This window comes from Dendrobates tinctorius, unplaced genomic scaffold (genome assembly GCF_039654945.1).
Source record: "Dendrobates tinctorius isolate UK_male_01 unplaced genomic scaffold, ASM3965494v1 ptg000157l, whole genome shotgun sequence".
Lineage (NCBI taxonomy): Eukaryota > Metazoa > Chordata > Amphibia > Anura > Dendrobatidae > Dendrobates > Dendrobates tinctorius.
In genome coordinates this window covers 13,401,043-13,415,851 of record NW_027361824.1, presented here as the reverse complement: position 1 = coordinate 13,415,851, position 14,809 = coordinate 13,401,043, and positions in this window count along the sequence as shown.

Below are 14,809 nucleotides of genomic sequence, written 5' to 3'. Positions count from 1 at the left end.
TTTACGGAGTGGAGCCATGTGTGTACAAGGTGTACAGAGCGTGGCCATGTGTGTAAAAGGTGTACGGAGCAGAGCTGCATGTGTACGAGGTTTAGGTGAAGCGTGTGTACTGAGTGGAGCTGTGTGTTAGAGGCGTAAAAAGCGGAACCGTGTGTATGAGGTGTGCGGAGCCATATGTGTACAAGGTGTATGGTGGGGAGCATCCATACCTCCCAGCGGGACAGTCCCGATTTTGAGAGAGAGTCTGACCCAGCCAGGAGCTTACTTTTCCCACGGACACAGGGGTACATGGTGGAACCCTGAGGAGCACTTTAAAATTCGGAAATGACATTCCACCGGAGGTGACATGCTAGAAGCTGACCGGAAATGACAGAATTTCCGGAGGAGATTGTGAGGCACTTCAGGGAATGCTTCAGATCCACCACCATGTCCTCCGACAGCGGGATTGCCTTGGACTCGGGGATGCCGGCCATGTGAGCGGATCATGATATGTCCTGCATCGGGAGGCTCAGGTGGGCACTACAATGGGAGCCCGACTGCTATAGTATTTTTATAGAATCTTTCTTCCTCTCTCTGTTCTTTCTTTCTCTAATCTTTCTTTTTTTCTTTCTCTCTCTGTTCTTCTTTTCTTTCTCTCTGTTCTTTCTTTCTCTGTTCTCTTTCTTTCCCTTCTTTCTTTCTATTCTTTCTTTCTCTCTCTCTGTGTTCTTTCTTTATTTCTCTTTCTTTCTCTCTGATCTTTCTTTCCCCTCTTTCTTTTTTTTCTCTCTCTCTGTTCTTTTTATCTGTCCCCTCTTTCTTTCTCTCTCTGTTCTTTCTTTCTTTCCCCTTTGTTTCTTTCTTTCCCCTCCTTCTTTCTTTCTCTCTCTGTTCTTTCCCCTCTTTCTTTTTCTTTATCTCTCTGTTCTTTCTTTCTTTCTCTCTCCCTCCCTTTCTGTTCTTTCTTTCCCCTTTCTTTTTTCTCTCTCACTGTTCTTTTTTTCTGTCCCCTTTCTTTCTCTCTCTCTCTGTTCTTTTTTTCTGTCCCCTCTTTTTTCTCTGTTCTTTCTCTCTCTCTCTATTCTTTCTTTCTTTCCCCTCTTTCTTTCTCTCTTCTTTCTTTCTTCATTCTTTCTCGCTCTGTTCTTTCTTTCCCCTCTTTCTTTCTCTCTCTTCTTTCTTTCTGTTTTCTTTTTTCTCTCTCTCTGTTCTTTCTTTCTTTTCCTCAGTACCAGTCAGTGTGCCCACAGTACCGATAGAATAAGAGGGGTAGGAAACTAGGTGGCACTGGTCACATTGAGCCTTTCATACTTTTTACTGGTGTATAATCATACAGTATGCCCTGAGCACCCCCATAAAGTGGGCCAGCCCCAGACAACAGGGTACAAACAAATCACTATTACTATCAGTCCAAGTGGACAATTATATACATAAAGTTAATGATGTCCCTGTGCCAAGCAGTGCGGAGGATCAGAATACACGGCGACCAGAGCAGCGGGGTATGGTGAGAAGAATGATATGGGTCCCATTATGCTGTATGAAGTAATATATGGGGCCCAATATATTGTATAGAGCATTACATGGGGCCCATAATACTGTATGGAGCATTGTGTGGGGATAGGGGATGACTTTCTGTTTGTTGTGGATCTGACCGCTGGGACCCCCATGATCCTGGGAAACATAGCTTTGAAGAGCACCATGTAAATGGAGCTGTGGTCAGTCATACGCACTGTGGTGCCATTTGCATGTGGCTCTTCAAATAACCAAGAGAGTGATGAGGGGACAGCAAAGTATAGCAAAAATTCACTGATTGGGACTGATGAGTCCTATGGGTTGTGGGCTGGTGGGATTTGTGTGGCAGGGCTGCATTTTTGTCCCAATCTGACCCTGTGCCAGGCCTACCATTGCCATTAATGACCCTTGTTCTGGATACTTCTGTGTTGTTCTTGTATGTGCGTGTGATGTCGCTGACATCCTTGTGTTTGGACACCTTTTTTTTACTATTTATCTAATGTCAACTATTGTACTCAGTTTTACAATATAGATATAAAAATTTACTTTGTGTGCGGAGGGGGGCATCATTTTGCTGTTCGCCTCAGGCAGCAGAGAGGCTAGGTTCACCCCTGCCCACAGCATCCTCACTAACACTAGCATTCTTGCCGCCTTCTGCCTGCATCTTGTTGATAGTCACCCTGCTCGCAGCGTCACTTGAAGCAATGGATGGGGGACCACCACAAAGCAGGGAGACTACAGTACACAAGATGAGGTGCAGACAACAAAGGGTTAATTTATTTACAGGCAAGGAATGCAGTATTAGGAAAATGTAAACAGGGGTATGCAATGACATAAAACAATTTACAAAAGTGATATGGCACGGAGCACCAACTGTTACAGATCAGTGTATTTTGCAAAAGGCAAAACAATACAATAAAGCACAGTATGCTGCTACTCTAACTGTAGCCTGACTGGCCGCTGCTACTCCGGCCGCACGGCTACCGTGCTCTGTCTATTGCAGCCTATCCTAAGCCCTAAACATGTGTGCACACAGAGTTAACACTCATGGTAAAGTTGGTATCTAAGTTCTTTCCTGTGGGCCCTCTGCAGTCCTCTTCAAGATGATGCAACTCCTCCCTGGAAGCTCTGTGCAAGGTGGTCTTGTCCTTGTGTGAAGATTCCAAGCCTGTTCCTTTCTTGTCTTTTCTTCGTGGCTTCTGGCAGCAAGGCAGGAAAGCCACCTTTTAATCCCCAGAATAGTTTACAAAGTCACAGTCTCAGGCTAAACGTTCTTTTTCCTCACAGCTCAGGCAGGCCCGTCTGCTTCCTGCAGAAATCTTCTCTTCTCCACCAGAAAAGCAGCCCCTCCCCTCTGTAGTCAGGCAGATGAAACCAAAACAGCCTTTACAGCAGGGAAGTGCAGAATGTCCCACTGATCTAACCAAGGGGGTGCTGTCTCTTAAAGGGGCAGCTTGTCTCTACTGTCCATAGCAATGCCACCCCCTTACAGCTGCTCGCCCCCCAAAACAAATTCAGCAAATTTTGCGCTCCCAAATACAAATGACCCTTCCCTTCTGATTCCCACAGTGTGCCTAAACCACCGTTAGCGTTCACATGTTTGGCATTTCTGTGGCAATGAGATCCTAATTTACAGGTGCATGAGCTGGGCAAAATGTACGGGCACTACAACGTACTGGTCACTACAACAACAGTTGTTGCTGGTTTCTGTGGAAAACATCCATGGAGTCAAAATCACTGCACCTGTAAAAAAATTCCCAAAGGGGTGTAATTTACAAAATGGGAACATTTGAGCCAGGACTCTGCTTTTCTAGCACTTAGGGGTAGTTTACACTAAGCGAGATCGCTAGCGAGATCACTGATGCGTCACCGATTTTGTGACACAACAGCGACCCCACCAGCAATCTCATTACGTGTGACGCATAGCGGCGACCACCCCCCCCCCCCGGCTGCGATGTCGCTGATCATCCTCGAATGTCCTGGGCCATTTTTTGATCGCTGGTGTCCCGCTGGCCAACATGCATCGCTGTGTTTGAAACTGACGAGCGACCTCGTTAGCGACTCAGAAATCATGGACGCAGGCAGGAGCTGTCAGAATCGCTGCTGTGTGACACTAAGCGACGCACCAGCGATCCTTACCAGGTCGTATTGTTGTCGGGATCGCTGGTGCGTCGCTTAGTGTAATGGTACCCTTAAGGTCGTTGCATATGGCGTCCGCTAACTATTCTTGCACTCCAGGAGGCAAATAGCGCTCTGTCCCTCCCGTGTCTCTCTGTGTGGCTAAGCCATACTGTACAGCCACATATGGGGTAATTCTACATTCAGCAGAAATTGTGAGACAAATTTTGGTGCCATTTTACCCATTTCCCAGTGTGAAAATGTAAAATCTGGGGCTGAAACAAAACTTTGGCGGTGAAAATGTAATTATATTTTTCTTCACTGCCCAATGGTATAAAATTGTGTGACACACCTGTGGTGTCAATTTGATCACTGCACCCCTAGATGAATTCACTGAGAAGTGTAGATTGTAAAATGGGGGTTCTGCTATTCTGGCACCTCATGGGCTCTGCCAATGTGACTTGGCACCCTAAAACTAGTCCAGCAAAATCTGAACTCCAATATGGAGCTTATTCCCTTCTGAGCTCTGCACAGTGCCTCAAAAGTAGTTTTTGATGACATATAGGGAATTGGCGTGCTCAGGAGAAATTGCACAACAAATTTTGTAATCCATTTTCTCCCATCTTTGTGAAAGTGAAAAAATTTAGAGCTAAAACAACATTTTTGTGGGAAAATACTGTTTAGGCTGGTTTCACATTTGCGTTTTTTAGCGCTGGAAAAAAACGCACACCTGCGCATGCGTTTTTTCCCCTATATTTAACATGGGTGCGCATACCTGCGCACTGGTCAGCGCATGCATGCGATTTTCATGCGCTGCGTTTTTTTGGGGTGTGCGTTGGGATTTTCCAGACGCAGCATGTTGCATTTTTTGGCCCTGCAAAAAAGCGCATGCGCACATAAAAATGGCCATTATAGCCTATGGATGCGCATATGTGCGCACTGGCATGCTCATGTATGCGTTTTTTTGCATATGCGTTTTTTTTTTTAAACCATGGAATTTAGGGGTTTGGGTTAGAGTTAGGGTTAGTTAAGGGGGTTTAGGGTTAGGGTTATGGTCAGGGTCAGGGTTAGGGTTAGGGTTAGGGTTAAGTATGGTTTTGTTAAGGATTAGGGTCATGGTTAGGGTCAGGATTAGGGTTAAGTATGGTTTTGTTAAGGGTTAGGGTCAGGGTTAGGGTTAGGGTCAGGGTTAGGGTTAGGGTCAGGGTTAGGGTCAGGATTAGGGTTAAGTATGGTTTTGTTAAGGATTAGGGTCAGGGTTAGGGTCAGGATTAGGGTTAAGTATGGTTTTGTTAAGGGTTAGGGTCAGGGTTAGGGTTAGGGTCAGGGTTAGGGTTAGGGTCAGGATTAGGGTTAAGTATGGTTTTGTTAAGGATTAGGGTCAGGGTTAGGGTCAGGATTAGGGTTAAGTATGGTTTTGTTAAGGGTTAGGGTCAGGGTTAGGGTTAGGGTTAGGGTCAGGGTTAGGGTCAGGATTAGGGTTAAGTATGGTTTGGTTAAGGGTTAGGGTCAGGGTTAGGGTTAGGGTTAGGGTCAGGGTTAGGGTTAAGTATGGTTTTGTTAAGGGTTAGGGTCAGGGTTAGGGTTAGGGTCAGGGTTAGGGTTAGGGTTAGGGTCAGGGTTAGGGTTAGGGTTAGTTAGGGTTTAGGGTTTGGGTTAGGGTTAAGTATGATTTGGTTAAGGGTTAGGGTCAGGGTTAGGGTTAGGGTTAGGGTCAGGGTTAGGGTTAAGTCATGGTTTTGGTAGTGTGAGGGGCCACCTAAAAATGTTGGAAAAAAACGCAAACGTGGTAAAAACGCGCTAAAAACGCATACAAACGCATAAAAACGCTGCGTTTTTTTCATGCATGCTCATAAAAATGCTTGAAAAAAACGCAGCAGTTGTATGCTTATGTATGCGTTTTTTCAATGCGTTTTTTTGCGGGAAAAACGCGCTGCAAAAAAAAGCAAGTGTGAAACTAGCCTTAGGCACATTAGGGGCTCTTTAAACATGACATGACATTCGCATACCATTCCATGAAAGTCTGCATTCCAAAACATCACTCCTTCTTTTCTGAGCCCTGTTGTGCGCCCAAACAGTAGTTTTTCCCCACATATGGGGTATATGTGTACTCAGGAGAAATTGCACAACAAATTTGGGGGTCCATTTTTGCCAGTTACCCTTGTGAAAATAAACCTGGGTGTTCAAGGCGCTCACTACACATCTAGATAATTTCCCTGAGGGGTCTAATTTCCAAAATGGTGTCACTTGTGGGGCATTTCCACTGTTTAGGCACATCAGAGGCTCTCCAAACGTGACATGGTGTCCACTAATTATTCCGACAAATTTTACATTAAAAAAATGAAATTGTGCTCCTTCCTGCCATGCCCCCAAACAGTGGTTTTCCTCCAAATATGGGGTATTGGCATGCTAAGGAGAAATTATGCAACAAATTTTGGGGTCCATTTTCTCCTGTTACTCTTGAGAAAATTAAAAAAAAGTAAAATTTTTGTGTAAGAATTTTAAATGTTAATTTTTTTCCTTCCACATTACAATACATTCTGTGAAGCACCTGAAGGGTTAATAAACTCCTTGAATGTGATTTTGCGCACCTTGAGGGGTGCAGTTTTTAGAATGGTGTCACTTTTGGGTATTTTTTGTCATTTAGACCCCTCAAAGTGACTTCAAATGTGATGTGGTCCCTACAAAAAATGTTTTTTGTAAACTTTGTTGGAAAAATGAAAAATCTCTGGTCAACTTTTAACCCTTCTAACTTCCTAATAAAAAAAAAGGTTTCAAAAATTGTGCTGAAGTAACGTAGAGATGTGGGAAATGTTATTTATTAACTATTTGTGTGACATAACGTTCTGATTTAAGAGCATAAAAATTAAGTTTAAAAATTGCAAAATTTATAACATTTTTGCGAAATTTCTGGAGTTTTTTTTCCCACAAATAAACGCATGTCATATCAAAGAAATGATACCACTATCATAAAGTATAATATGTCACAAAAAACTATCTCAGAATCACCGGGATCCATTGAAGCGTTCCAGAGTTATGACTTCATAAAGGGACAGTGGTCAGAATTTTAAAAATTTGGCCTGATCATGAAGGTGAACACAGGCTTCGGGGCGAAGGGGTTAAAGCTATAATTAAAAAATTATTATTTTGCCAAAATATTTTTTTTTTTTTTAATCATTCAGGAACGACATTTTCCCCTTTGCTACATTACAACATTTGAAAATTACATAAAAAAACATTGATAAATGCAATGTAAAATGCTAGAAGCAAAAAGAAAAAATATGTAGTTTTGGCTTAGATTAATAAAAAAAATGGATGCAAAAGATTGCAACAAACCATGTTTATGTTGAGAATTAAAAGGGTTCTCATTGATGGCATATCCTCAGGTGCAGAACTCCCGCTGATGGTGATGAGTACCTACCGAGCCATAACTACGCAGCTCCACACACCGCCTAGAGGCTGTTCTAGGGTACTGCAGCTCTCAAGAGCGACCACTGCACAATGTACGGAGTTATAGTGTTCCAGCACTAAACACGGTTTACAGCTTATTGTTGGTGGCGTCCTATCCACACCTATTTGATACTGAAGACCTATCCTAAGCAAGGCTCATAGTTCTGGACAACCCCTTTAATCAATGTGTCGGTTTAGTGACGAAAATAATACCGTACCTTTACGCCGTTGATACTGCTGGTGGCCCAAGGAGGCGTCTCCTGCTCTCAGGTATGAGAGCAGTTCCCAGCGCAAACCTGAGGCTACGGGCTCCTCCATGGCCCCTGGAGTGAATACGATAAACAGCTGCACAGCTCCTCTCCTCCAGCTCCGACACAGCTCCTCTCCTCCGGCTCCGCCACAGCTCCTCTCCTCCAGCTCTGGCACAGCTCCTCTCCTTCACCTCTGGCACAGCTCCTCTCCTCCAGCTCCGGCACTGCACCTCTCCTCCGGCTCCGGCACAGCTCCTCTCCTCCGGCTCCGGCACAGCTCCTCTCCTCCGGCTCCGGCACAGCTCCTCTCCTCCGGCTCCGGCACAGCTCCTCTCCTCCAGCTCCGGCACAGCTCCTCTCCTCCATCTCTGGCACAGCTCCTCTCCTCCAGCTCCGGCACAGCTCCTCTCCTCCGGCTCCGGCATAGCTCCTCTCCTCCAGCTCCGGCACAGCACCTCTCCTCCAGCTCTGGCACAGCTCCTCTCCTCCTGCTCCGGCACAGCTCCTCTCCTCCAGCTCTGGCACAGCACCTCTCCTCCAGCTCCGGCACAGCTCCTCTCCTCCGGCTCAGCTCCTCTCCTCCAGCTCTGGCACAGCTCCTCTCCTCCAGCTCTGGCACAGCTCCTCTCCTCCAGCTCCGGCACAGCTCCTCTCCTCCAGCTCCGGCACAGCTCCTCTCCTCCAGCTCCGGCACAGCTCCTCTCCTCCGGCTCAGCTCCTCTCCTCCAGCTCTGGCACAGCTCCTCTCCTCCAGCTCCGGCACAGCTCCTCTCCTCCAGCTCCGGCACAGCTCCTCTCCTCCAGCTCCGGCACAGCTCCTCTCCTCCTGCTCCGGCACAGCTCCTCTCCTCCAGCTCCGGCACTGCACCTCTCCTCCGGCTCCGGCACAGCTCCTCTCCTCCGGCTCCGGCACAGCTCCTCTCCTCCAGCTCCGGCCTGTCTCCTCACCTTACCGAGGAGCTGCAGATGTAATGAAATACTGATCGGAGGAGATAGACACCAGAGACGACAGGAGACCTGGACACCGATCATGAAACAATTCAGTCATTTCTTACAGGCGATATATATATATATATATATATATATATATATATATACACACACAGGGTGTGAAATTCTCAATAAGCTGATGCGTCACATGACCCACTTGCCATTGAAAAAAAATAAAGTTGGATCCAAAATGGCCGATTTCAAAATGGTCGCCATGGTCACCACCCATCTTCAAAAGTTTTCCCCCCTCCCATATACTAATGTGCCCCAAACAGGGAGTTGATATCACCCACCATTCCCATTTTATTTAGGTGTATCCATATAAATGGCCCACCTTGTATTTTCGCTTTTTATAAGTCCAGGTATCAGCAGAACTTGATTACAAGTCGGCCCAAATATATTTTTGGGATTGGATTTTTTTTTTTTTACAACACTTTATGATTTTATAGTTTGCTATATCGGACGTTTATAGAAACAGCAATACTAAGTTTGCATATATTTCTACATTTCTTTATTTTTGACTAGGTAATGGTGGGGAGTGATTCTAAATTTTATGCTTTGTTATTTTTAAAAAAAATATTTTTTAGTATTTAATCCCGCTCTACACACTTTAACTGTGTTCTATGACTGATATATCCGTCGTGGAGCGTTAAGTGTTTAAATCGGTAAAAAGCCTCTGATTGGCCACTTTGACGTCAGCTTTCATGCCCAGAATTTGTTTGGGCCAGTCTGAATTTAACACGGGGCATCCCGCTCCGATTGCGGGCAGTATAAAAACTTATTTAATCCTTCGTAAAAACTCCAGAAATCCCTGGACATTGGTCGCCCACTTTCATACCAGTTTCTAATCCCAAGAATCATTTTAGACCAGCCTGGACTCTTCTGGAGGCCTCCATATTAATTACATGCCCATTCTAAAGCGGCATGTTCCCAAGGCAATGCCAGCTTCTATGCCCACTCTTGGCCAGCCTGAACGCAACTGAATTTGACGCCAAGCATCCCTTATCCTTTTGGCCGCAGCGTTATAGACTCATTTAACCCTTGGAAGACACCAGTTTTTTTTTTAATCAAATCCATAAAGAGCGGCCATCTGCTGGAGGGTTGAGAAGAATCAGAGTTACATTGTCCAGATAAGGTTCTGGAGATGCGGAAGGGTCAGCCCTCTCTGAAACATCATTAGTTTCTGATTTAATCATGTGGTTGAGTCATTGTATCCTGCAGATCTGGACAATATCTACAGTATGTATCTGCTGCCTCTCTGTATCCTGAGATAAAGCATCGCGGACAATGTTTGTTATAGTGACGGAACGGAAGAAAGAGAGATTGATGTTATACCTCTTTATGTGCTGGATAGATGATAGATAGATAGACAATAGATAGATAACACAGGTCAACGAAAAAAATTTTTTTTTCTGGTGTCCAAAATATTTTAATGAATTTGGGGTATTTTTGGGGTGCTGATTCTGAATATGTCATCAGTTTTGCCAGATTGGCTCAAGTTTTTGAGATTTTTGGTATCTTATTTATAGCACTTGTTGGTAAATGCGACGCATCATCTCATTAATTTCTTTGGATTAGTACTTGAACTGAGCAGTTCTCAATATAGTTTTGTGTTAATTAGTGTTCTAAAAGTTTGTTCATAGCTTGATTTTTGCACTAACTTTATGTTGTTGTCTGTTTTCCAGTGAAAAGCATGAACTCATCATGAAGAAGTTGTCTTAACGATCCAGACTCATTCTGTTACATTTGTGGTGAATATACACTGCCAAAACATAGAAGAAACATAACACACTTCGTAAAAAAAGTGTATTTTGCCTATTTTGGGGTTATGCTTGGGGACCAAGACAAGTTTTGGGCACCACACATAGTGTGCAAAGCATGTATCGAATTATTACGAAAATGGAGCAAAGGACAAAGAAAAAGCTTCAAATTTGGTGTTCCAATGGTGTGGAGAGAGCCAAAAAATCATCATGATGACTGTTATTTCTGTGCAGTGCAAGTGCAAGGATTCAATAAGCATAAGAAACGAAAATGGGAGTAACATGGAATCTGCAAGAAGGCCTGTCCCTCATTGTGAAGATGTGCCTGTACCTGTGTTTACCATAAATAACAGTCATCATGATGATTTTTTGGCTCTCTCCACACCATTGGAACACCAAATTTGAAGCTTTTTCTTTGTCCTTTGCTCCATTTTCGTAATAATTCGATACATGCTTTGCACACTATGTGTGGTGCCCAAAACTTGTCTTGGTCCCCAAGCATAACCCCAAAATAGGCAAAATACACTTTTTTTACGAAGTCTGTTATGTTTCTTCTATGTTTTGGCAGTGTGTATTCACCACAAATGTAACAGAATGAGTCTGGATCGTTAAGACAACTTCTTCTTGATGAGTTCATGCTTTTCACTGGAAAACAGACAACAACATAAAGTTAGTGCAAAAATCAAGCTATGAACAAACTTTTAGAACACTAATTAACACAAAACTATATTGAGAACTGCTCAGTTCAAGTACTAATCCAAAGAAATTAATGAGATGATGCGTCGCATTTACCAACAAGTGCTATAAATAAGATACCAAAAATCTCAAAAACTTGAGCCAATCTGGCAAAACTGATGACATATTCAGAATCAGCACCCCAAAAATACCCTAAATTCGATGAAATATCTTTGGCACCAAAAATGCTGTTGACCAGTGTAATAGGTAGATAATAGATAGAAAGATAATAGACAGATAATAGATGGGACGGGCACCCAGGAAGAATTAACGCACTTTCATGAGTTTTTAAATCAAATTGATCCAACAATCAAATTTACCTTGTTCTCGTGTAAGACAAACATACAGTCCTTGGATGTCCTCGTTAAGCAAACGAATGGGAAACTAACTACCACTTTATTTGTGAAGGAGACGGACAGAAATAATCTATTGATGTACAGCAGTCAGCACTCACGGAACGTGCTGAGATCGATACCGCCTAGCCAGCTACTAAGGGTGCGTCAAATAGTGAGTGAGACAGAGGAGATTGATGGTGTCGTGGAAAGCCTCGTTAAAAAAAATTCTTGGACAGAGGATATCCTGTAAACTGGATGGATATGCAGAAAAAGAGCAGGAAAGGAGCTCATTAATAAACATTAGAACTTAAAAGAAAGAACACTTACCCGTATCCCGTCTGTATCGAAATACACGGAAGAGAGTAAGGATGTGGTCAATGCTGTCACAAGACATAGGGGGGAAGCTGACTAGATGTCTTCCAAAAATAGCGATTTTTAAAAATCCACCTCTTCTATCATATAGAAAAAGCAAAAATATCAAAGACTTTGTAATTAGATCAGATTTAGGTCTGGTTAGAAATCCTAGCAAAACTCACTGTCACGCCGTGCTCACCTGGGGGCGGGACCTCGGTCCCGAAGTCATCTCTTCCGGAGCCGCAGTCACTCCGGTGGTCCCGTCGGGTGCGCACGAGCAGCTCTCGTCCCCCGGGTCTCCTCCTACATGTCACGTTTGCGCTTGCGCGCTCCTGTCAGTGCTGTATAGGGCTCGGTCCTCTCTATGGTAATGGAGGACCTGACCCGGAACCTGTAGTGGTCATGTGCTTTCTGGCTAGGTCCTGACCCGGAACCAGTAGTAGTCATGTGCTATATCAGACAACCTCCCCCTAGGGGAGGTCGTCTGATTATTGTTGTGCTTCCTGGCTTGGTCTGCCGTGTCCCTGCCTGGCTGTGCGCTGTATTCAGGTCCCCTGCCTTGCACTCTGTTGTGCCTCTTGGCACACGCTCTGAATCTGCACTCTGCTTTGTACTTGGTTGTGCCTCCTGGCACATGCTCTGACCCTGTGCTCTGTCTCGTACTCGGTTGTGCCTCCTGGCACATGCTCTGATCCTGTACTCGGTCTCTTACTCTGTTGTGCCTCCTGGCACACGTACCAATCCTGCGCTCTGTCTTATGCTCAGTTGTGCCCTCTGGCACACATTCCAATCCTGTACTCTGTCTCTTACTCAGTTGTTCCTCCTGGCACACGTTCCAATCCTGCACTCTGTCTTATGCTCAGTTGTGCCCTCTGGCACACACCCTGCTCCTGTACTCTGTTACACCTCCTGGCACACCTGCTGCCTGACTCAGTGCTCTGACGTGCTCCTTGCACGCATCCGGCTTCACTCACACCCGGACGAACGAAGTCTCTGTATACCACGTGTTCCCGTGTCCACGCTTTACACGTTCCTGCAGACACACTCACCCACTCACTCGTGTCTCCTGTGAGCCGGCCGCCTGGTGCCAGCAGTCGTGGTGCCTCACCCCCTGGGGCTTGCCCCTGACACTCCCTGTATAGGGGGTGGTCTTCACTAGGTCAGCTCGCCCTGGGAGGGTTGGTGTCATGGCCCAGAGGGTCCACTCCAGGAGTCGTCACAGTATAATCAGGCCATGGACCCCGCTGGTACCACCACCTCCATCCAAAGGGAACTGGTGTTCCTACGGGAGAGTCAGACCAGGATTATGGCCTTTTTGAAATCCATGGAGTCCCGTTTGTCGGCAATACAATCCGTTTCTGCCCAGTCCTCGGCCCCGCACCCGATGCCGTGCCTCGGCAAGCCACCCCGATATAGCGGGGACCCTAAGTTTTGTCGAGGATTTCTGAACCAATGCCGGTTACATTTTGAGCTTTTGCCGCAGCACTATCCCACTGAGCGCACCCAAATTGCCTTTATTGTTTCACACTTAGAGGGGGAGGTGTTAGCATGGGTGCACCCCCTCTGGGAGCGCAATGACCCACTCGTCTCTCAGCTTTCCACCTTTTTGCACACCTTCCACAAGGTGTTCGATGAGCTGGGTCGGCTGGCCTCTATCACCGAGTCCCTCTTTAACCTCCATCAGGGTACGCTACCGGTGGGACAGTATGCCATCCGTTTTCGTACCTTGGCCTCCGAACTCGGTTGGAACAACGAGGCTCTCGTAGGGATCTTTTTGCGTGGCCTGTCCGGTCGGATCAAATACGTACTGGCAGGTCGGGATATTCCCACCTCTTTAGAGGATCTGATCTCTCTGGCGACACGCATTGACCTGTGGTTTGAGGAACGTGCCCGTGAATTAGCCAGAGAGAGAAGCTCTTCTCACCTCCTCCGTTCCTGCTCCAAGAAGCCGAGAAACTTCTCCGCCTAGGGTTGATAGGAGAGGCCTCCCTAGGTGTACGTGATTCCTCTCCTCCCCTGCTCGTGTCCGTATTATTGAATCTCGGTGCCAACCGTTATTCTGAGGAGGCTTTTCTGGATTCTGGTGCGGAGGGGAATTTTATCACACTCGAGGCGGTTAAAAAATACCGGATTCCTGTCAGATCCCTGGAGACTCCTCGGTCGATTGTTTCGGTCAATGGTACGTCCGTGCAGGAGACAGTTACCCAGGCCACCGAAGAGATCGAGCTGCAGATCGGAGCACTGCACCTGGAGAAGATCTCATGAGCCAACCCTGGACTGGCGGTCGGGCGAGATACTCCGGAGGGGACCGTTCTGTCAGGAGAAGTGCCTGTTGCCCGTCCGTCCGATGAACTCTGCCGGTCCATCCCCGGCACCTACAGGTCTGCCGTCAGCTTACTGGTCCTTTGCAGATGTCTTCGACAAGAAGGAGGCCGAGACTCTGCCCCTCCTTCTGCCATATGACTGTCCGATTGATCTCATTCCTGGTTCTACGCCACCCAGGGGTAGGATATACCCGCTATCCCCTGCTGAGACCCAAGCTATGTCTGAGTATATCCAGGAGAACCTTGCGAGAGGTTTTATCCGTAAGCCCTCCTCGCCCGCGGGAGCGTGATTTTTCTTTGTCATCTCTTCCGGAGCCGCGGTCACTCCGGGGGTCCCGTCGGGTGCGCACGCGCAGCTCTCGTCCCCCGGGTCTCCTCCTACATGTCACGTTTGCGCTTGCGCGCTCCTGTCAGTGCTGTATAGGGCTCGGTCCTCTCTATGGTAATGGAGGACCTGACCCGGAACCTGTAGTGGTCATGTGCTTTCTGGCTAGGTCCTGACCCGGAACCAGTAGTAGTCATGTGCTATATCAGACGACCTCCCCCTAGGGGAGGTGCCTGATTATTGTTGTGCTTCCTGGCTTGGTCTGCCGTGTCCCTGCCTGGCTGTGCGCTGTATTCAGGTCCCCTGCCTTGCACTCTGTTGTGCCTCTTGGCACACGCTCTGAATCTGCACTCTGCTTTGTACTTGGTTGTGCCTCCTGGCACATGCTCTGACCCTGTGCTATGTCTCGTACTCGGTTGTGCCTCCTGGCACATGCTCTGATCCTGTACTCAGTCTCTTACTCTGTTGTGCCTCCTGGCACACGTACCAATCCTGCGCTCTGTCTTATGCTCAGTTGTGCCCTCTGGCACACATTCCAATCCTGTACTCTGTCTCTTACTCAGTTGTTCCTCCTGGCACACGTTCCAATCCTGCACTCTGTCTTATGCTCAGTTGTGCCCTCTGGCACACACCCTGCTCCTGTACTCTGTTACACCTCCTGGCACACCTGCTGCCT